Genomic DNA, 25053 nt, shown 5'->3' with positions numbered 1-25053 from the left:
TTCTAATTTATCTCTCTGCCTCTGGTTTCACTCTGATATATTTTCCAATATTCTACATTAATTCAAATGTGCTTTTTCCAAGATAATAAATTTGAAAAACTATATAGGTAGTACCATGTCATGTCACAATTAAAATAATTTTCTATCAACCATGAATAACCCTGCCATAAAGCTATTACACAACTTCTCATAGTGACCATAATTAAGTCTATAGACACTTTTGCTTATATGTTCACTCTGAATGTAAGAAGCTGTTTTTTAAAAAATAGCCTCTATAATTTCTAATTCCTGAATATTTTTCTGTCAGTAGTCTGGAGCAATGACAACCAATCTTATGCTCCCTAAATGAAAATATAAGGCAAAGATATATTTTCAGTACCAGTTTCCTTCCAGCAAGTTTGCAGCTAACCGTGAGGTAGTGCTGCACCTTTGTCCTTAGTCCAAAGAGTAATGCGATGAACATAGAATGTATTTTATATTCAATACATTTTGATGGAGACTATAGAATCAGTAATGGGTATGAACAAATTATGAGTTTTATTTTCAAACGCACAAGATTTTAAATAAAACACACAATTTTCAATGTGAGATAAAGAAATACAGATTTTCCTTACTGACATCTAGAATTATTCATATGTCTCCAATTCACGAACAAACTATATTCCTGAAGTTTTCCTTTGAATTTTCTTTTTGTGAAGAGAAATCGCATTAATGTACACAGCTATGATTTAATAAAAAAAAAAGGAAATGTAAAACCAATTACATTGGTCGGTTTCTCAAGCTACAGTTTAATATCAGAAAAGTTAATAGGCTTTTGTGGTCATGAATAATATTCGATCTATAATCTGCTCCTTGTAGCTCTTCCTGGGTAATTATATTTTGAAAATATGCATTTCTTTTTTATCTATAATTCTGTACCTCATTGCTCTAACATCCACCTACCCATATGAAATCACAAGTATATATTCACCCTCTTGCTTCCCTAAAGTGTTGTAAGTGGAGTTGGACTTGGGATATTCCTTTATATACTGTATTAATTGGGGTTCTCCAGAGAAATAGAACTGAGACAGAAAGTGAGAGGGAGAGAAGGCATATGGGGAGGGAGAGAGCAAAACTGGGGGAATAGGGAACTGGCTCATGTGATTACAGAGGCTTGATGAATATAAAATCTTCAAAGTAGACCAATAGGCTTGAAATTCAGGGAAGTGGGGTAGGTCATGCCAACAGCAGTCTGGTGATAGAATTATTTCTTGTTCTGAAAGCTAAGTCATTTTCTACTAAGGCCTCCACCTAATTAGTTAAGACCCACCACATCATGGAAGGTATTATTCAAAGCTCACAGATATAAATGTTAATCTCATTTAAAAAAAGAGATCACCTTGATAGAAACTTCAAAAACAATATTTGACAATATATTTGGGCACTGTGGCCTAGCAAAATTGACTAATAAAACTAATCACCTACCATTATTTAAAACTGGAGCTTGGTAATTCTTTTACGCATGATATGGAACACACATGCAGACAATGACCAAGAGATCTACTAGTTGATCTTGTTTGAGCAAGTAAAAGTAACAATTAGATCATTTTTATTTTTAAAATTCCTTTTAATCCTAACACTATGAGAATCCTAACTTCTCTTTTTAAATAAATTCTGAAAGTAATGACAGCCTGCATAATGGAACTAGGATTTTAAAAATGCATATAAAGAAGACAACAATTTTGTTATAAAATATTGTTTCAATCATTGCTTACAATACCAACCTCAAAAAAAAAATATGTAGTAGAATCATTGTGTGTGAGGGTGTGTTAATTTATAGTGTTAGATCATCCATAGATTATAAATACCTTAACTATTTCATATTTCTAATAAACTTTTTCCACTAAATGAAAAAAAATTAATCTTAACAAGTGGTAGAAAGTTCATCAATTGACAAATTTTAGTGATAATATTATTTTGAAGAACAAAACAATGTTGTTAATAGGGCATAAAGAGTCCTAAATGTATGATAATGGCATAAGATACTAAAATGCTGTGTCCTCAGGAGTGTTATCCTTAAATTCAAATTTGGATTTTGTTATTTAATATTACAATCTGGCTTGTGTGTGTGTGTGTGTGTGTGTGGTGTATATATATATATATATATATGTATATATATATACATACATACACAGTTTCCTTGGCAACTCTCACATTCCCGAGATATTATCTGACTTTAAGAAAATGAGATCTGGACATCAATATATATATATATAAAATCAGTTAAGGTATTTATATTATATGGTTAAATATGAATTAAATTATACTTTATAATTTTAAAATGTTTCTTTTAAATTGAATAGAGGTATTATCAGTCCAGGCAAACGTGAGAAGTAACAAAATATGTTAATAGTTATTTAAATCACCCCTTTCTGTTTCTTTTTCTTCTTCATCCCTTGCTTAAGAGTGCTACCAATGTGTTCACAGTCTCTTTCTTCTACTGAAAATCATTTTCTAAGAAAAACCTCTTTGGAGGATAGGACGCCTAAGCAAAACCATGAACTGTGACTTGGAAGTTAGCCAGGCGCAGATGGAGCGAAGGCATTTCAGCCTGAGAAGCAGCATGTGCAAAGGCACAGAGGTGTGAGAACGCAGGACCTCACCCGGAGCAGGCCATCAGTCACTACTTAAAACTAAAGAAATCAGCTTTTCTCTTTAAAGGAGAATTAATGATTACGTAGCTGATATCAGGAGTGCAACCTCAGTAGAATGCCCTGAGAGCTGCAACTCTGCTGTGGCTGCTGGTATTTTGTATTTTGTTTGAGGATGCAAAATTCAAAAGCAAACTAGTGTGTTGGTTGATTGTTGAGTAGATCTCCACAAGTCTTTGTTTTCTTTGAAACAAAACAAATTATAAGATATTCATCCTACCATTCTACAAGTTGTGTTTTTTTTTTATGCTCAATTTATACCAATGTTCTAGATGTCTAATCAGTGAGTTAGCATTCTACTCTGTAAAGTGAAAAAATCAAAGATAAGTGAGGAAAGATAAATTGATATGAGATTATTAGGAGTTAGTGGTACTTTCCCTCATTAGATGGCTGTCAGTCTTCATGGACCTTGACAGGAGCAGTCTACAGGAACTTGTTAATATAGTTACTTAAAGGTTTTGAAGCATTTGGGACTGGGTATATGGCCCACTTGTAGAGATAATAGGGATAGACAGGATTGAACATGACAGTGCTTCCTTCTGGAGAGGAAAACTGATGAAATGATACTAGCTAATGTTCCTGCAGCATTATTAAGTGCTAAGCACTGTTCCAACAACTTCACATGTAGAACTAATTTAACCTTCATGGTAATTCTGTGAGAAAGCTACTGTTAATTGTGTCCAACCTTCAGTTAAAGGAGATAGAGAGAGGAGTTAATATTCTGTGGTTAGTAAATGAAAAATTGAGTATTCAATCAAACCCAGGCCTTTTGTTTTAAAACAACATGCTTTTAGCCATCTCTGGATAAAGGGTGTGCTTAAGATTTACAGTGTAATGGTGATAAACAGAGGAATATTCCTATAAAGCTGGGAGCCTGTCATGCACTCTCAGCTAAACTCTGGCATTGCAGCCTTTTCCCTAAATAACCACATCAGATAAGTTCACTCTGTGACCATGATGGATTGAAACACAATAAGACCATTTCATAATCTTGTCTGAATATACAAAACATGAGCAATGTTAAGTCCACAAACATGACCAGATTATCCCTATTGAAGCTCATTGGAACACACACTGCTTCATTACTAGTCACAACTTTGCTTCCATCCAGTCTTCCTCCTACATAGATTAGGAATCGAATACCCCTGATACCTGAAACATCCCAGCAGAGCAAAGCTCGATATCCTTAAATTTATTCTAAAAAGACCTAACATAGCACAATTACTATAATAGGTCTCTTCTAACACCCTCTCACTGATAACACACTATGATATCTGTTCTTCCTCTTGCAACAATTAACCCAACTTGTTGAACCACACGTGAATTCCTGGTTGTCTTTGTCTGTAGTAACTAACTTGTTCTTTGGGCATTGGCAATGAAAATCATTGTGATACTAACTAGTGAAATGAAATGAATTGGGTATGTAAGAACATGAAAAAGGAAGACAGAGAGAGGAGAGGAAGGAGAATGAGAGAACAAACGATTCTTTAGGCTGAATCTAGGACTGGGGTTGGAGGGCAATTATTCTGTTAATGATTTTAGACTACAACAGGCCATTATTTCTCCAACCTTTATATTGATAATTTCATATTAAATAACATGCCTTGAAGGCAAGGTGCTTTTCCAGTGATAAACTTTAATACTTCATCCTCACTGCAGACTGAAAGATATTCCACAAATAATAAACAGGGAATATTTGTTGGTAAGTGGTCTTTTGGGAGCCAACATGATGTCACACAAACACAGCAAACCTGCAGATAAGCCTTTAGCAATAAAATTAGAATACTAAACAAGCATATTTTCAGAAAGATATATTTATATCTGCTATAAATTTTATAAGAAAACACTTAAATGATAACAGGAGTTTGGAACCTTACCTCCAAACTGTGATATATTTGTCTATTCCTCAGCAAAATAATATTGGATATGTTTTAGCTATGTCCAAGTTGAAGTATGAAAAAAACAATTGTTATTAATGCATGCATAAATCATATTTATATTATTATTTTCATATTTACAAGTGTTTTATATTGTAACACTAGAAAGACTGTCCAAAAGGTTGCCTATTCTTCATAGTATATAGATCATGCTGGAGAAAAAGGACCTTAAGCTAGCTTCCTCCAGCAATGAGATCATTAGGTCAGTTTATTTTCACCTCAGATAAAAGTCAAACTAAAACCCTGATGTAATTAGATCCACTGTAAGTTTCACCAAGAGTCGTATTTAGTAAATCTCTCATCACCATATTTATTTTAGAGGTAAAATATACAATGTACTCCACTGCCCTTTTTTCCTTCCAGTTCAATAACATAGGAGGAAGCAAAGTAAACTTACCTAAAAATCCATGCATGGCTTACTAAGACATATCCAGTTCAACATAATATACTCCAGCTGTATTTTAGCCTTTGAATGTGAACTCTGCAAAATACAGCCCACATGAGCTTTAAAAAGAAATAAATCAAACTTGAGACAAACTCCTCCTTCCCTTGTAATATTTAAGAGAAATGAATTCCCCAGAAAGAAAAGAATGCCTTCCTGTATTGATTTCAAGTAACTATTTAATGACAGAATGAGAAATAGAATTTTATTCTTCTAATTCTTAATTCAGTGATTCTTCTGCCATTTGTGTGTGTGTGAATGAGTGCACCTAAGTGCTCACATAGGCTTCTGTTTTAGTTGGAATTTTAGACAAAGTAATTTAATGTGACTTAGCCACATATAGACCCCATGGAATACAATGCATACTAAAAATACAGAGTTGGCAATAATAGTTATTAATTGCATCCCTTTAAAAACTTAAGAAAATTCAGGTAGATTTAGAAACATAGATTCAATTTCATTTGGGCAATAGTACAATAGACAAATAAAAAAGACAAATAGCACAATTGTATGTGGTTAAACATGAGAAAGGGAAACCAGTAAATGTGACATGCATTTTAATTTTACCTGAAGTAGACTCTTACTTTATAACTGGTTTGATACTAAAAAAAAACAAAAAATCCATTCTCAACAACATTAAAATGTGTTTTGCATATTCCAATATAGACAGTACAAAATTCAAATTCAAAATTTGAATTTATGGGTTAAATATATTTTACAGGAAACTATGGAGTCTGTTGACAATCTATTTTGTTATTCTTTTAAAGGTACAATAAAACGTTACTTTTCTCTGATTGATTTAAGACTTTTTATTACCTCTATTTTTATTTTGTTAACATTATTTTTGATCAACAAAAAGTAAATATATACATTCGTGGAAATACAAAGTGATGTTTTAATATGTGTATGCAATATGATATGATTAAATCAAGCTATTTAACATATCCATCACCATGCTTACCTGTCATTTTTATTTTATTCATTTATTTTTTTTTTTTTTGAGAGAGTTTTGTCATCTTAGGTAGTATGCCGTGGCATAGCTCACAGTAACCTCAAACTCTTGAGCTCAGGAGATCCTCTTGCCTCAGCCTCCCAAATAGTTGGAGTACAGATGCCCACACCATGCCCAGCTAGTTTTTTGGAGATAGGGATCTCCCTCTTGCTCAGGCTGGTCTCAAACTCATGAGCTCAAGCAAGCCACCTGCTTTGGCCTCCCAGAATGCTAGGATTACGGGTGCAAGCTCCTGTGCCTGGCCCTACCTGTCATTTTTGTGACAAGGTAATTAAAATTTGCTCTTAGTTATTCTGAAATGTATAATACTTCATTACTGACGATAGTCAACTTGGCATGCTGCAGAACTCAAAACCTATTCCTTGTCTATCTCATACTAGGCACCCTTTGATCAACAACTCTTATTCACTCCTGGTTTTATGTGGTCTGTATAAACCTAATAAAGTCCTTATTATTATTATTATTATTAAATCATAGCTGTGTACATTAATGCGATCATGGGGCACCATGCACTGGTTTTATAGACCGTTTGACACATTTTCATCACACTGGTTAACATAGTCTTCCTGGCATTTTCTTAGTTATTGTGTTAAGACATTTACATTCTACATTTAGTAAGTTTCACATGTACCCTTATAAGATGCACTGCAGGTGTAATCCCACCAATCACCCTCCTTCTGCCCACCTCCCCCCTCCCTCCCCTCCTTTTCCTCCTTCCCCCTATTCTTAGGTTATAACTGGGTTATAGCTTTCATGTGAAAGTCATAAATTTGTTTCATAGCAGGGATGAGTACATTGGATATTTTTTCTTCCATTCTTGAGATACTTCACTAAGAAGAATATGTTCCAGCTCCATCCGTGTAAACATGAAAGAGGTAAAGTCTTCATCTTTCTTTAAGTCTGCATAATATTCCATGGTGTACATATACCACATTTATTAATCCATTTGTGGATCGATGGGCACTTGGGCTTTTTCCATGACTTAGCAATTATGAATTGGGCTGCAATAAACATTCTGGTACAAATATCTTTGTTATGATGTGATTTTTGGTCTACTGGGTATATACCTAGTAGAGGAATTATAGGATTGAATGGCAGATCTATTTTGAGATCTCTAAGTGTTCTCCAAACATCTTTCCAAAAGGAATGTATTAATTTGCATTCCCACCAGCAGTGTAGAAGTGTTCCCTTTTCTCCACATCCACGCCATCATCTCTGGTCTTGGGATTTCATGATATGGGCTAATCTTACTGGAGTTAGATGATATCTCAAAGTAGTTTTAATTTGCATTTCTCTCATGATTAAACATGATGAGCATTTTTTCATGTCTGTAGGCCATGCACCTGTCTTCTTCAGAGAGGTTTCTCTTCAAGTCCCTTGCCCAGCCTACAATGGGATCGCTTGTTCTTTTATTGCTTATACATTTGAGTTCTCTGTGGATTCTGGTTATTAAACCTGCCAATATCTTCTGCAAATATCTTCTCCCACTCTGATGGCAGTTTGCTTGCTTTACTTACTGTGTTCTTGGCTGTGCAGAAGCTTTTTAGTTTGATCAGGTCCCAGTAGTGTATTTTTGAAGCTGCTTCAATTGCCCAGGGGGGTCCTCCTCATAAAATACTCGCCCAGACCAATTTCTTCAAGGGTTTTCCCTGCACTCTCCTCTAGTATTTTTATAGTTTCATGTCTTAAGTTTAAATCTTTTATCCAGTGAGAGTCTATCTTAGTTAATGGTGAAAGGTGTGGGTCCAATTTCAGTCTTCTACAGGTTGCCAGCCAGTTCACCCAGCACCATTTGTTAAGTAGGGAATCTTTTCCCCACTGAATGTTTTTAATTGGCTTGTCAATGATCAAATAGCGGTAAGTAGCTGGATTCATCTCTTGGTTCTCTATTCTGTTCCAGACATCTACTTCTCTGTTTTTGTGCCAGTACAATGCTGTTTTAATCACTATCGATTTATAGTATTGTCTGAGGTCTGGTAGCGTTATTCCTCCTGCTTTGTTTTTATTTCTGAGTAATGTTTAGGCTATTTGATGCTTTTTCTGATTCCATATAAAATGAAGTATTATTTTTTCAATATCTTTAAAGTATGACAGTGGAGCTTTAATAGGGATTGCTTTAAAATAGTATATTGCTTTGGGTAATATGGATATTTTAACAATGTTTATTCTTCCCAGCCTTGAGCATGGTATGTTTTTCCATTTGTTAACATTTTCAGCTATTTCTTTTCTTAGAGTTTCATAGTTCTCTTTATAGAGATCTTTCACGTCCTTTGTTAGATAAATTCCCAAATATTTTGTCTTCTTTGGCAATACTGTGAATGGAATAGAGTCCTTAACTGTTTTTTCAGCTTGACTATTGTTGGTATATATAAAGGCTACCAATTTATGAATGTTGATTTTGTAACCTGAGATGCTGCTGTATTCCTTGATCACTTCTAAGAGTTTTGTAGTAGAATCCCTGGTGTTTTTCAGGTATACAATCATATCATCTGCGAAGAGTGAAAGTTTGATCTCTTCTAACCCTGTATGGATACCCTTGATCGCCTTTTCTTCCCTAATTGCAGTGGCTAAAACTTCCATTACAATGTTAAAGTGCAGTGGAGACAATGGGTATCCTCATCTGGTTCCTGATCTCAGTGGAAATGATTTCAATTTAAGTCCATTCAATACGATATTGGCTGTGGGTTTGCTGTAGATGGCCTCTATCAGTTTAAGAAATGTCCCTTCTATACCAATTTTCTTAAGTGTTCTGATCATGAAGGGATGCTGGATATTATCAAAAGCTTTTTCTGCATCAATTGAGAGAATTATATGGTCTTTGTTTTTTAATTTGTTTATGTGCTGAATTATACTTATAGATTTACCGATATTGAACCAGCCTTGAGACCCTGGAATAAAACTGACTTGGTCATGACGTATAATTTGTTTGATGTGTTGCTGGATTTTTTTTTTTAGGATCTTGTTGAATATTTTTGCATCTATATTCATTAGTGATATTGGTGTATAATTTTCTTTTCTTGTTGGGTCTTTTCCTGGTTTGGGGATCAGGGTAATACTTTTTTCATAAAACGTGTTGGGTAGTCTTCCTTCTTTTTCTACATTTTGGAACAGGTTGAGTAATATAGGTATTAGTACCTCTTTAAAGGTTTGGTAGAATTCTGACGTGACCATCTGGTCCCGGGCTTTCCTTTTTAGGGAGATTTTGTATGGTTGATGCTATTTCAGAACTTGACATTGGCCTGTTCAACATTTCTACTTGATTCTGGCTAAATAAAGTCCTTGTTAACTTCACAGTGGTAAAATACTTTATATGTTCTTTACATATATTTATCCTGCTTGGAATAAATAGAATATTTGTAATTATGTGGATTGAGGTCTTTAATTGGTTTTGGAGAATTCTCAGTAATTATCTTTTCGAATATTTCTTCTAATTAATTATTACTTTCTCTCCATTCTGGAACTACAGTATTTGAAATTATACATTACATTTTGGTTGTTTTTCTTATATGTCTTGTATTATGGCCCATTTTCTTTTATTCTTCTCTGCCTCTCTCTTTAAAGTTTTGATATTTCTTGAAAGCCTTTTCTTCACAATAACTAATCATTGTTTCTCTGAATCTGTTAAAATGAACTAATGAGTTCTTAGTTGTGCACACCAAGTTCTACATGCCTAGTATTTCCATTTGATTTTTAATAGATTTAATCATCTCACCAAAGTCCACATACTCTCTATTGTGCTCTATTTTCCAATCTTGCTTTCTAAAACAAAATTTTATAGTTATTTTATAGTCTCCTTTAATTAACTCCAATTCTCTCTCTCAGATTTTGGTTATGTAATTTTATTTCCTTGCCATGCCTAATTATATTTTTGTTATTTAATACTACACATTGTGTATTCAAAACTCATGGGCTCCCCAGCTATTCTCTTCAGTTGGCGTTCACCTATCTCCCGGCCAGTCAGAGACTGTAGCAGCTGCTCATTTCATCAGGAACCTAGCTGACTCAACAGTAAGGGGCAGCCCCGCTAAGTTTCAGTGCACATCCCTTAGTCCCATGACCCTCCACGGCTCTGGAATGAAAACCTGTTGTATATGTCACAGCCTTTCCTACTAGTATTTATCTTACAAGGTAACTCTTATTTCCAGAGGATTTTAGCCTATAGGAAAAAGCTAGAATATAAAGAAATTATGGGGTGGCACCTGTGGCTCAGTGTGTAGGGCGCCAGCCCCATATACCAAGGGTGGAGGGTTCAAACCCAGCCCCGGCCAAACTGCAGCAAAAAAATAGCCGGGCGTTGTGGCGGGCACCTATAGTCCAAGGTACTCAGGAGTCTGAGGCAAGAGAATCGCCTAAGCCCAGGAGTTGAAGGTTGCTGTGAGCTGTGACACCACAGCATTCTACCGAGGGCGGCAAAGTGAGACTCTGTCTCTACAAAAAATAAGAAAATAAAGAAAGAAAAGAATTATGTATTGACAGAGCTGAAATAAATATATAACAATGAGAGTAAATATTTTTTAAATGTGGGAGAAATAACAGGTTATGCAGATAAAAAAAAAAGCATAGAGAATTCCAGAAAACTTAAACTAAAACATATATTGATTATAGTCTATAAAATACAATAATAAAAATATTTCTGAGATTTCAAATACATATATGAAAAAGAAATAATGAAGTTTCAAAAACAAATTAAACCAAAGAAAGTAGATAGGAAAATAATCAAGATACAAGCAGAAGTTGATGAAGTAGGACATAGCCATGGCCATTTAAATTAAGCAATGTATATACTTCATTCTCACAAACAAATGCAAATTCACATTCCCTGTCTTCTTTGATAAGTATTTACAATTTTGTATGAAAGAAGTAGTATTTACAATTTTGTATGAAAGAGCTAGAATTTTATATAAACTTTTCAAAAAAGGAGAAGAATGATTCTCAAGGCAAAGGGCAGCATATCTGGCAAAGGCATAACAATGAAAAAAATTACAAACAGATCCTTCTCATGCAAATTGCTGCTAAATCTTAGAAAAAGAAAATAGAACAGGTCCAGTAATTTATAAAAAATGTAAGAATGTGGAATTTATTTTATGAATACAAGTGCAGCGGAATATCAAAATTAAATCAGATTAATTTACTATATAAGAGAAATCAGGCAAGAAAATGTATTATCATCACAATATATAAAGAATAAATTTTAACATCTCATATATGTTGATAATTTTTAAAAATTCTTAACAAAAATGGTATAGAAAGAACATACCCTTTCTGATTTATACTGTTTTAAAAAAGACTACAAAAAACACGACTAATACTGAATGATTGCAAAATTTTTACCTGAGTTAAGGAAGTATGCTATAGTCACAAATATGACAAATATATACTGTGTGACTTTTATAAGTTTTAAAAGCAATTAAAATTAATCTTTGGTTTAGGCTGGGCGTGGTGGCTCACACCTGTAATTCCAGCACTTTGGGAAGCCAAGGTGGATGGATTGACTGAGCTCACATGTTGAAGACCAGCTTGAGCTAGAGCAAGACCCCATCTCTAAAAATAGCCAGGTGCTGTGATGGGTGCCTATAGTTCTAGCTACTTGGGAGGCTGAGGCAAGAGAATCGCTTGAGCCCAAGAATTAGAGGTTGTTGTGAGCTGTGATGACAAAGCACTTTACTGGGTGTGACAAAGTGAGACTCTATCTCAAAATCAAAACAAAACAAAATGAAACAACAAATCTTTGGTTTAGAAATTATAAACATGGTTCCATTTGAGTGGGTAGTGACTAAATGGCTCCTTGGAGTTGGGGGTCTTCTGGGATGCTGCCTGTGTTCTATAATCTTCCTCACCATGCTGGTTACAAGGTATGTTTCCTTTGTAAAAAATAATCATGACTTGTGTGTTTCTGTATATGTATGTGGTCCTTCAATAAAACATAATCGTGTGCTTATTTGAAAAGAATAATTGTTATAAATGAAATAGATGTATTGTTCCCCACATCCATGCTGAATTTTTTAGTAGGTAGCAATAGCTTTGCCTGCAAAAGAGATGAATCTTTTTTCCAGAGCTCAAATTGCCAAAGCTTATTAAGTCTATAGTCAATGTCTTTTCATTAGGAAATAAAAAAATTAAGTGTTAAGGACTAAAAATACCATATGTTTTAAAGAAGTAAAAATTAATGCAAAGAGAATTACCCACAAGAGATGTATGACAATATGTTAAATATTATATGATTCTCCTTTCCTTCTTTTTAATATTAATAAATTGATAAAAAAGATCTTTTACCTGGACCTTTAACTATTTTCAAAGTCTGGTAGATGTATGGTATATATCTATCAAAATTAAATAGGGCCCTTTTAGAATTAAAATATTGTATGATTCTTCAAGTTTTTCTTTTCATTAATGAAACCTCTTGATAATATATAGAATATGCTCAATTTATAACAAATTCTTGTTATATATCCCTGTTGCTTTGGGAATTTACAAATGTGAGTTTGTGTGTATATTAAGTAGTATGTGAAGGGAAGGGAAGAAAGGTTAGGATAAGAGAGTAATAAACCCAAAGAGTGACAGAACAAGTGACTTAATATAAGAATGTAATATTATTTTTAAAAATTTCAATTCTTTCCAAAAGGAGATAATTGATTTCTTCCCGTTAGTTTTACAGTAGGCCCAAATAATAGAAAATGAAATTCTAATTATTTTGCATAAAATATGACCAATAAATATACATTTAAAGGTATGACAAGGAATTATACTAATAATACTACATTAATAACTGGTGTTCTTATTCAAACTTGTTAGAAAATGTTGGTCATTTGTTATTTTTAAGTTTTTAGTCAATTTAAATTTACAGGATTATAATATACAAAAATGGCTATTAAAATAGATTCCCTTTGAATATAAGTGTTCTGAAATCTCAATCCAAGCACTATGCTATTAATGGATAACAATAAACTTTTTTTTTTTATTATTGTTGGAGATTCATTGAGGGTATAAAGAACCAAGTTACACCTATTGCATTTGTCAGGCAAAGTCTTTCTTATAAATGTGTTCCTCCCCCCAAATGCGTACCAAACACCATGATCTCCTACTTCCCTCTCTCCACTCCCCCATTCCCTTTTCCCCAACCATGTACAAGGTCATCAATAGTTCTCATATCAGAATTGAACACATTGGATTCTTGCTTCTCCATTCTTATGATGCTTTACTAAAAAATAGAATTTATCAATTTTAACTTTTTAAAATTTATTATTTTTTTAAACTTTATTTCCTGATGTGCACTAGAATTTTAGAAACATTATACATAAAATATTCTATTAAGTTACTTATTTCATTATTTTAACATTGATGTAACAGTATTTTAAGATGTTAAGATAGAATAACTTCCAACTGCTTTTTTAAATGTGATATTATAGGTTCATCAATTTTAGCTTACTGACAATATTTTGTAATTGTTTCACTTTCTTCAGCTACTTTACCATAAAAAAAAATCATCAACCAGCAGAATTTATTTGCTAAGCTAAGCATTGACCAAATATAAAAATACATATTAACAAATCAGTGCATTACTTGATAAGCTGTTTTTCTTGACTTTTAAGTTTCTTTGTGGTAATGATTTCCTTCACCATTTCATATTTTTTTAAATACATGGCATCATCTGTGTTTCATTTTGCATCATTTATTTAAGCATTTCAGCTTATGTGTTGAAAATTTTATTAAATTACTTTCCTGATTTCTTCATCTATTATCCTGACTACCTTGATGACCCCCTCACCCCCCATGGTTAGATAGCATGTATCATAATGAAAATTAAACATGGTTTTCCCATTAAGGAGATCACAATCAACTGAGAAATAAATCATTTTTCAATCCTATAAAATATAGTCAACATTGATTTCAAAAAATGTAATTAAATAACATTTTTACTTGGAAATATGATAAAATAGTAATTTTCAAATGACTGTGTGTCAATACATTTTTTTAAAAAAACAAACTAGTTAATACTGAAATAATTTTTATTTAAGAGAAAGGCTAAGTGTGTGTATGTATGAGATATATATATATATATATTTTTTTTTTTTTTTTTTTTCCTTTTGAGACAAGGTCCCACTCTGTCCCCCAGGCTGGAGTGCAATAGTGTGATCATAGTTCACAGCAATCTTGAACTCCTGGGTTCAGGGGACCCTCCTGTTTCTGCTTCCCAAGTAACTAGGACTCCAGATATACACCACCATGTCTGGCTAAAAGGTTACCTACATTATAAGACAGAAAAGTAAAAAAAGTAGAGAACTTAATTTGGAGAGGGCTACAATAATTCTCCCTTTTCTAGCACAATTTTCAGTATGTGGTTATTTACCTTATCTTTTTACGGGTCAGATTCTCTAGAGACATATTCAGAAGTTTGTGTTATTTCCCATAAAACTCAGGCAAAAAAATGCTGTCATGTATTGAAGCCCAGATGGTGTACTAAACAATCTTTAAATTATTAAGTTTTATTCAGGAGAGTATTATATTGCATATAACAACCATAATAAGGCAGATAATATAGAAAAAATCGCTTTTCAATAGTTTTTTATGAACACATGAAATTTTCATAATAATTAAATAGCAAAAACTCTTTTCATAATGTAAAAAACTAATTAGTGCACAAAGTATATGGAGGTGAAGCAATATTTGTAAGAGTTTTCTATCAAGAACCTACTGCCGACCATTTTATTTCTCTTATTCCTCTTATATCACTACAGGGACTTCACAGGATTTTTCTTTTCCGTGTGCAGAATGCTGATGATAATCAAAAAAAGAAGTACCTATTTGATTATTTTTCCTATAAAACTTTCCCTAAAACATCTTCACTGTGGTAATCTGACGCTTGCTAGCAAGTGTTAAATCAATTTACATCATCTGTGTCCCACATCTGTTAAGTTTTAATAACCAGAGAATAATTGCATTTGACGTAATCCTGAAAATACTTGTTTATAATTTATTCCTTTGCACACAGTATCACAAAGTGAGGGGGAGAATAAGAACTATTTCTCTTAGGCTGTCAAAAGTGTTCTGCATTCAATCACAGTTTGTTTTTGTTAAAATAACAGTTTTACGAACATCGTTCATACATTTGAAAGTAAACTACAACTTTAGTGTTTATTGATGACTTAGGGTGGAGTTAGCTGTCATTTATTGAGTTCTTAACATGGCCATACCCTGTGCTCTATATTTTGCTATTTATACTATCATCCTCATTTTACGTACAGTATATAAGGCTTCTAAATGCTATTCAAAGATATCAAAGTAGTGAGACACAGAGCCAGAATTTAAACTCAAAAGCTTTAACACGTATGCTCTATCGAGGCCTGTGCTTGTGCAGATTTGGTTAAAACTGAATTTTCTCAACCATGTTGTATATTTTGATCACTTGAACTTAACTACGTAGTTGAATTCTTTTCTTTAAATCAAATTCTTATTGACTCTTTAGGAATTTGGGGGGATCCTGATCATTTAATTCTCAGTCACATCAAGAATTTACTTTTACCATTTTACTATATTTTAAATAGTTAAGAGAACTACAAATTTCAGTTGCCATGCATATCATAGTACCTTTTGAGTGCTTTTGCAATAGCTGCGATGCCAACAGTTCAGTTAATGCATCATGCCACAATTCACACAATTTGTAAAACTATTCTCATGCATCTGACATTGTAATAAATTGAGGCCTTATGGAGAGTTCTATGATAATGGTCCTTTAATCCACTCAGTGCTTCCAGGCCAAGAAGTCACTAATTCTAGCAAGTTGATAAGACATGGAGAGAGCCAAGAGGAATGTTGTGGTATCCCTTTATTATTTCTATAGAAAACAAAAGTCTGGTATTCAGCATGGGGCAAATCTGGGATCGGTATTATTACACCATAACTTAGAAAGGTCTTGTCACACATGGATCCTTGTCCAAGAGAGAAAGGTAAATAGAAAAATGTAGGAGTAGACTGAGCCTCAAAGATGAAAACAAAGATCTTGAGTTCACCCTAAACGAATATGAAAAAAACATTTAAGAGATGCTAAGTAAAAGACTTTCTCTTGGTTTCATCATAAAGGACTGACAACTTGTCCTGCTGTGATACATGACAGGCAAGCCTTAGATTGTGTCTAACGTTTTTCTGAGGTCCCCTACAATGCAATCCTAAATGCGTGAGTCCACGTTGAAAAAAATAGACTCCCAATCTGGGGACTACCCAGAATGCAAAAAGCAAAACTTCCCCAATAAAATAAATACAATGAAAGATAAGAGAAGGTAAACATTATTCTAAATAAATATATGTTTGGTTAAAAAACAGTATGATTATCAAGAGCTGGAAAGACCAGTAGGAAAGGGGACATGAAAACTCTAGTGGTAATCAGGTGATCAGAAACAGGATTGAACTTGATTTCATTTAGAGGACCTTAAATTGTAATTACAAATAATTAATGAGAAACATAAAATTACTTGCAAGCAATACATTAAAGTGTCAATTATCATACTGTATAAATAGTTGTTTGTAAAATATAGTTATCTAAAATACACACACATAAAAATTTAAAAGAATAAAAAAATCTTAAGCAAATGCTCACAAAAAGTTAATACATTTATAGAAACATAGATACATTTTCACATAAAATTACATGGGTAATTTACAGAGGATAAAATTAAACCGAATGGTCATAAATCATAGGAAAATATGATCAAGCTTACCAGTAATCAGAAAAATCCAAAGTGAACTTTGATATGTGATAATATTTCACAAATATTAGACTTCCAAAAATTAGTCTGGAAATAAGTACAGCTTGCAGTGAGGCAGAACAGTAGGGATTCTCACACACTGCTGGTCAGAGTGTAATTTAATGTAAGTACGTTAAGGGTGCAATTTGCCTGGCAATATCCAGTAAAATGAAAATGTGGATATTCAGCAATTTAGCAATTGCCTTTCTAGGTATAATGCCCTGGACAAACTCTCATAGACGCACCCAAAGAAACATGTAAAAAATGTCCAGCACAAACAAAACATAGGTAACAATTTACTTTGGATATTATGGTTATTATCGACGAAAGGATTGACATTACTAAGAGTGAAATTATAGATCACCAACATATATAAATCTCACCTTCCAAAACAAATGATAACAACGATATGGACACTTTGATCATACACACACCCATGCATGTACACACAAACACACATATATATGATGAAAAAATGGGTAAAATAAGACCACAAACTATTTCTGGTGAGTAATTGTTTAATACAATTATCTAATGAGGTATGCAAATGATAAACAGTAAATTCAGGTGTGTGGTTACCTGTGATTTTGACGACGGGGTTGATACTGGGAACAAGTACACATGGCAGATTAATTTTACATCCAATAGAATGTTTACTTTAAAAAAAATCAAGATCTGAAACAAATATGATGAATCAAGTTAGTGAAAACAACAGAATAGGATCATGAAGTCAGAGTAAGAATTGAATAATTAAAACATTTCTGTGAGAAATAGAGTCTCTAGTGCCTCCTCCCAGTGATAACGCCAACAAACAAAGGAAAACCATCCCTAATAAGCACTATACCTTAGAAAAGGTTTCCCAGAGTAAAGAGAAAGGAAAGAAGGGAGGGAGGGAGGAAGGGAGGAAAGGGGGGAGAGAGGGCAGGAGAGAAAGGAAGACCAGGAAAGAAAAAAAAGGAAAGAAGTAAGAAAAGAAAAAGAAAACCCTGGCCCCATTTTGCAAATCAACAACATATAAATTATGGGGCTTCAAAAGGTAAGAGATGAAAGCTAAACATGCATGTGATGTCAATCCTGTCAGGAAACAAGGAAACACATAAACAAGAGAGAAATAATAAACAAAGAAAATAAGAAATTTCCTCTGAGCTGAAGAGAGAGCCATGTCTGCAGGTTGAAAGTTTTCCTCCAATTCCAGAAAGGATGAGAAAAGACACAAATCTTGTCAGATCCTAGAGAAATTCCTGACCTGGAAAAAATTTTAAGTGTAAAAATTCCTGTTTCCTATTCCTGTTGGAGACGCGAAAGAACCTGTGCCCTCTAATCTTGCTGGTGGATAGGTGAATTGTGACATTCCCAAAAGGCAGTCGGTCACCATCACTTAAAGATGTACAGGTCCATTCTTATTCCCAGCAGATTTTTCCTAGGGATTCATCAGGAAAAAGGGAAAAAGCAAAAAATAAAAAGGGCTAAGAATACAAATACAATGTGTTTATCACGTCACTATTCCTGCAGGATTCTAACAAATCCACTGATAATTAAATGATTGCAAAATAATAATACATCTACACAAAGGGATATGATGCAATTATTTAAAAATAATACAAAATATACTAGTGGAATTCAGGGGATATTCATGAGGTATTAATTTGGAAAAATATAATAAAAAGAATTTTGTATAAGACATAAGTGTTATTCCTTTTTTTCTTTTTTTGGAGACACAGTCTCACTATGTTGCCCTTAGTAGAGTGCTGTGGCGTCAGAGCTCACAGCAACCTCAAACTCCTGGGCTTAAGCTATTCTCTTGCCTCAGCCTCCCAGTAGCTAGGACTACAGGTGCCCACCACAACACCCAGCTATTTTTTTGTTGCCATTGGCCCAGACCGGGTTAGAACCTACCAGCTTTGGTGTATGTGGCTGGCGCTGTAACCACTATGTACGGGTGCCGAGCCATGTTATTCCATTTATATAAGGCAAATGATGACAACACTCTATGTATATAAATTTTTCCCATTACATATTTATAGGCATTATAAAAATATAGATACACAAAATACTCATATAAGAGCATGAGAAAATAGTGGTGGAAAGGTACACCTAAATTCCTACTGTGGATTGTAGGATGTAATCTATTTTGAGGTGAGCAAGAAAGGTTGAATGAATTGCAATAACAGAAGAAAAATAATATCTCAGGAAGATTGAACATGTGATACAATACTTTCATGTATATGTAATTTTATACATGTATGTAAGCCAAGACATCTTGTATAAAAGTAACTATTAGTTAATATTTAGATAAATATGTACCTAAATGAAGAAACCTGAGTGAAACAAATTTAGATCTAAATCTATTAACTTTTTTTTTTTTTTTAGAAACAAGAGTCACAGCTCACAGCAACCTCCAGCTCTTCAGCTCTTGGGCTTAGGTGATTCTCTTGCCTCAGCCTCCCAGGTAGCTAAGTTTGTTGCTGTTTGACCGGGGCCAGGTTCGAACCATTCACCCTCAGTACATGGGGCCAGCACCCTACTCATTGAGCCACAGGCACCGCCCTAAATCTATTAACTCTTAAGAGTATTTATATTACAATTTTACTTAAGCAAAGCAAGGAAAAAAATAATCTACGAGAATCATTGTTTTTTATGTTTGCATTAGCAAGGATATGCTCAAGGGTGTAAATTTGCATTACCTCCAGGCTAAAATAAGGTTGGCCAGAGATGATTGGTTAACTCTGTCATTAATCACCTTGATATTATAATTTTGGGTATAGAAATAATAATTCATCTACCTTTTAATTAGAAAAACCTTACACAAAATAATCAAAGTTACTCAAAAAATTATTTTGAAAAGTGGTAAACTAAATACTTTCAAATTCCATTATAAAAACTCATTAAAATTAATTTCATAAAAATATAGCTGCTATATCACAGACACAAAATCCTAGGAGGTACTATGACATAATGACTCTGTGTTCAAGTTTTAGAATTAAAGAGGCTGGAATCCAATGCTGTTTCCTGACACTGGAACATACCACCTCTAGGATCTTGGGAAATTACGTAATACCTTTGTGTACCACTTTCTTTGAGTACAGAATACAAATAATTGTACAAAAATTAACTAACAGTATTTCTGAAAATAAGACATGAAATTCTCAAATAACCTACCATATTAAATGTCAAATACAGGTTTGTTTATTTAAAAAAATATCTGCAGTGAAAATAAGAAGTAGCAAATATCACGTTTAATGTATACTGCATGTGAGCTACAAAATGTAGCTGATTCACAAATGTCATCTCTATGACTTTCACAACAGCAGTCTTGAACATTGAATGTATATGTCATTAGTATCATTTTTAAGAAAAAAAATGTAGCAAGACAACGTGATTTACCATTGTTAGTCAATTAGATTGTTTACCTCCAATTTAGATTTTCTAGTTTTTGGTACAATTATCACACACCTAGGACACTTTTTTTTTTTTTTGCAGTTTTTGGCCGGGGGCTGGGTTTGAACCCATCACCTCCAGGATATGGGGCTGGTGCCCCACTCCTTTGAGCCACAGGTGCTGCCCCACCTAAGACACTTTTTTTTTTTTTGCAGTTTTTGGCTGGGCCTGGGTTTGAACCCTCCACCTCCAGCATAGGGCTGGTGCCCTACCCCTTTGAGCCACAAGCGCCACCCTCCTAGAACACTTTTTAAAAACCCTAAGTTACATCACAGTTATGTTTCTGGTTATTTATTTATTTAGAGACGGAGTCCTACTCTGTCACCGTGGGTAGAGTGCTATAACGTCATAGCTCACAGCAAACTCAAACTCTTGGGCTCAAGGGATCTTCTTACCTCAGCCTCCCAAATAGCTGGGACAACAGGCATCCCCAAAATGCCCAGCTATATTTAGAGACAGGGTCTTGCTCTTGCTTAGGCTGGTCTAGAACTCTGGAGCTAAAGCAATCTACCTCCCTTGGCCTCCCAGAGTGCTGGGATTGGCTTGAGCCACCACAACTGGCCTTGGTTATTTATTATGAACTTTCTTCTGCACATTTGAATAAGGCAGTTTGAAAATAAGTTTAGTTGTTGATTTCAAAAAATCTATGAAACAAATTTTTACGTAGTCAAATTTTAATAGTTTGTTCTTATAGCAGGTAGATGACATTTTTCAGCTGTTTGATTATTGTTGAAAGCTTTTATTGATTTTTTAAATAACAATTTTCACAAATATCAATGACTTTCAAATACTGATTATAATGGTAATCAGGGCTCGCCAATGCGAGTATTAGGAAAACTAAATATATATTTGGCAGTTCTCAGGGTTTCATCTTATCTTGACAGAAATGAGCAGTACTGATTTAACATTTAGTCTTGTATAAATCTACTTTGGTTACACAGACGTAATCAAGGTCATGTTCCTTGCCTTCAACTAGCAGTTCTGTGGCTGCTCTGGCTCCCTGATAGCACGTAAGCCTCTAACACAGCTTGTTAAAGTTTAATTATAAACTGTCTTGTGATTTTTATAATTATATACAAAATTGTTATCTTCTTAATTACATAATGAAATCGTCGGAATCAGGAACCATTCCTTTTACTTCCTTTGTACCTCCGCTGTTTAGAACATAGAACATGAGCAATTTTCTTTTTAGAACTTAGAGTAGCATAATTATCTTTTAGAAGCATATATCCTAATTAAAATCAAAATTTGTACTGTATAATGACTATACTGCCTATCAAATGCTCTGGGGTTTTTTGTATTTAGACAAAACACAACAAAATACTCAGAAATACTTCTAGAATTTTTTTATAAAATGAGATTAGCATAGTGGAAAAACTAGAAGGTCACAGTATGCCCTACTTTCAAAAATACTAGGCCAAATAATAGAATTATTCTTGGTCTTATAATTAAATACTGTACTTTGGGGATATGTTACAGTTTCCTGTCAGGTTTAGAGTCGTGAGAAAGATGTATTTTTATCAAAGAAAAAATACGACTCTGCCACTTCCTGCCACTCTCCTCATTCCAGTAAACCTGACATAATTAAAGATAGTAAGTTCAAGGTGAGCAGCCAGCCACACGAAGCTGCCTTTATCATGAGTGTCTGCTGTCATGAAGATGCCATAGTTTACAGATCTTGTTCACATTTATCTTGTTCACATTTATCTATTTATACATAGACTTTGGAGAATGCAAGAGTAAAAAGTGCAGGAAATCAGAATCCTCATGTCTAGATTTGAAACTTCTGCCTTGCTACTTACTTGCCAACTGTGCAGATTTGAGCAGCTGCTTTGGTTCTTCTTGAAATGAACTCATTTATACTGGAAGGATATGTAAATTGTCAAACGCCTTAAACATAGTAGTTATTCTTTTTGTTTGACTCTATTCCCAAAAATTCATAGAGAGAAAATGAGATGAAACAAAAATTAGTTGAAAAACTGCTAATATTTAAGTAATTATGTCCATCTTAAGAAAAATGTAAATGAATTACTAACTGAATGCAATTTAAAGATGGGGTGATACATTAATTATATGCAGTTTGTTTGCTAAAAACAAATTAAATATACCTATATACATTTAAAGTTGTCAAATATATAAATCACTTAATCTTCAAAATGAATTTATTAAATTTTATTCAAAATTTCTCAGTATTTCAGTCTGAATATCGGTCAATTCATTTTCTTTTTTTTTTAATTTCAAATTAATGTCTGGTGGCACCTGTAGCTCAGTGGGTAGGGGGCCAGCCACATACACCTAGGCTGGCAGGTTCAAATCTGGCCCCAGCCAACTACACAATGACAGCTGCAATAAAAAATAGCCAGGCGTTGTGGCGGGCACCTGTAGTCCCAGCTCCTTGGGAGGCTGAGGCAAAAGAATAACTTAAGCCCAAGAGTTTGAGATTGCTGTGAGCTGTGACGCCACAGCACTCTGTTGAGGGTGACATAGTGAGACTGTCTCAAAAATAAATAAATACATAAATAAATTTCAAATTAATGTGAATGTACATTGTTTAGGTTACATTGTTGCTATTTCTTCTTCTTTTTTTGTAGAGACAGAGTCTAGTTGAAGTTGTAGTTGAGTCTTGCACCCGGGGGTGTACTAAACACCCTCTCCTTGTGCACAGTGGGTGAGTTCAGCCACTTATCCTCATACCCTCTCCTTCTCTCTCCCTCCTCTCCTTTGCTAGACTAATACTTGTGATTTTTATTATGTGTGGTTGGGTAGTCGTTTATATATTGGTTTCATATCAGTATTGAGTACATCAGATACTTTTTTCCCATTCTTGAGATGCTTTACTAAGAAAAATGTGTTTTAACTCTATCCAGGTAAATATAAAAATTATAAAGGCTCTGTCTTTTCTTATGGATGAAAAGTATTCCTTGGTAGACATATACCACAGTTTGTTAATCTATTCATGAGTTAACAGACACTTGGGTTGTTTGCATATCTTGGTAATTATGAATGCGATAAATATTCTAGTGCAAGTGTCCTTGTGGTAAAATGATTTTTTTTTTCTTCTAAGATACCTAGTAATGGGGGTGTAGCATCAAATGGAAGGTCAACTTTTTGAGAATTCTCCATACTTCTTTCCATAAAGGTTGCTTTAGTTGGTAATTCCACCAGCAGTGCAAAAGTGATCCCTTCTCTCCACATCCACACCAACATCTGAAGATTTGGGCTACATTTTGATTTTAGCTAATCTGAGCCCCACTTTGATATGGGCAAGTCTCACATGAGTTAGGTAATATCTCATACTGCTAGTCCCTATGTCTTTGGCCAGTTTCTTTTTATCTTTCAAGTCAACAAATTTTACAAACCCAAAGTCTCTTCTCTTTCTACAGCTAGTCTGTCATCATTTTGTTTTCTCCCCAATCTCATATTTTTAAGGAACCCATACAAACTCAGAGTAAAAATAATATTCTCAGATCAGGTTCCTTTGTTAAATCTGGACTAGCTCTATATGAATTTGGTGCCCATCAACGTAAAGATGGAATTGAAGACATGGTAGTACAAGAATGAATTAAATTTGCAACATCAGCCCCTACTTATTTCTATACGCCTCATCTCATAGCTACTCCTTGGCCATCACATTCCAAATGTACTTAAAGGATACAATTCAGGATGCTTACAAAGCTTGTTCTTTTCTAAGGCATGCTGTCTGTCCTCTGCTATGATAAACTCTCCCTGGACTGTTTAAATCTGTTTCATTAGGTCCTTTAAGAAAAAAGAATCAAAATATGCTCTCTGTCATTCTATCATCATAATTGTAATATTTTAAACAACATTGTATTGTAATTTGTGTTTATACGTGTAATTTACTGATGTTTCTTTATTTGATTTATATTGTTCTTCTTAAGTAAAATGTAAGCTTCCTAAGGACAGAATCAATTACTTCTTTGTTTACCAAGTATCCTCAGTTCCTGGAACATAGTAAATAGTTAAATATATATCTTTAATGTCTGAATGAACACAAGTCTAGAGGGATAGATAAAACAGTTAATTAAAACTAACCAACAATAATATGAAAGGAGAGGCTAATGGGTTGATAAGAAAAACAAGCGAATGTAGTGTCATAGAAACTAAAAGAAAGGAAGTTTTATGAGAGAAAATGTTTAAAAATGAAACATGTCAAATAAGATACGGTAGAACAAATATTGATATGTCCAAAGGCGATGGTGGTGATAAGTTTACAGTGTCACCTTCAAGACAGAACTTGCAGTTTTATATTTCATGGTGTTGAGAGTTAAGGAAAATCAATGAAGAGGAGAAAGCATTAGATGTAAACTTTAAAAAAATGGGCTTTTTGCACATGAGGATGAGGAACAAATTAGAGCAGATAGAGCAGTTGCTGGAAAAAGTTGTGATGCTGATAAGAGGTTTTATGTTGTTTGAACTGTTTTAAGATGACATACACTGACACCCTATTCTTCTGAGCTTAATTTATTCTAATTTATATGGACTCATGGCTAGTGAGGTGGAGGAAGTGAGGGAGCATATTTTAACATTTTAAATAACAGCATGTAAGTAAAGTAGAATGTAACATTAGAGATGCATCGGTTTTCCCAGAAAACTACACATAGCACTTTTATTTAATCATTTTCTTCATAAAAGGGTTTAAGAGGGGTTTTTTGTTTTTCTTCTTCTTTTTTTTTTTTTTTTTTTTAGAGACAAAGTCTTACTTCGTCGCCCTTGGTAGAGTGCTGTGGTGTCACAGCTCACAGCTACCTCCAGCTCTTGGGCTTAGGGGAGTCTC

This window comes from Nycticebus coucang, chromosome 15 (genome assembly GCF_027406575.1).
Source record: "Nycticebus coucang isolate mNycCou1 chromosome 15, mNycCou1.pri, whole genome shotgun sequence".
NCBI classification, from domain to species: Eukaryota; Metazoa; Chordata; class Mammalia; order Primates; family Lorisidae; genus Nycticebus; species Nycticebus coucang.
This window is presented reverse-complemented; position numbering follows the sequence as displayed.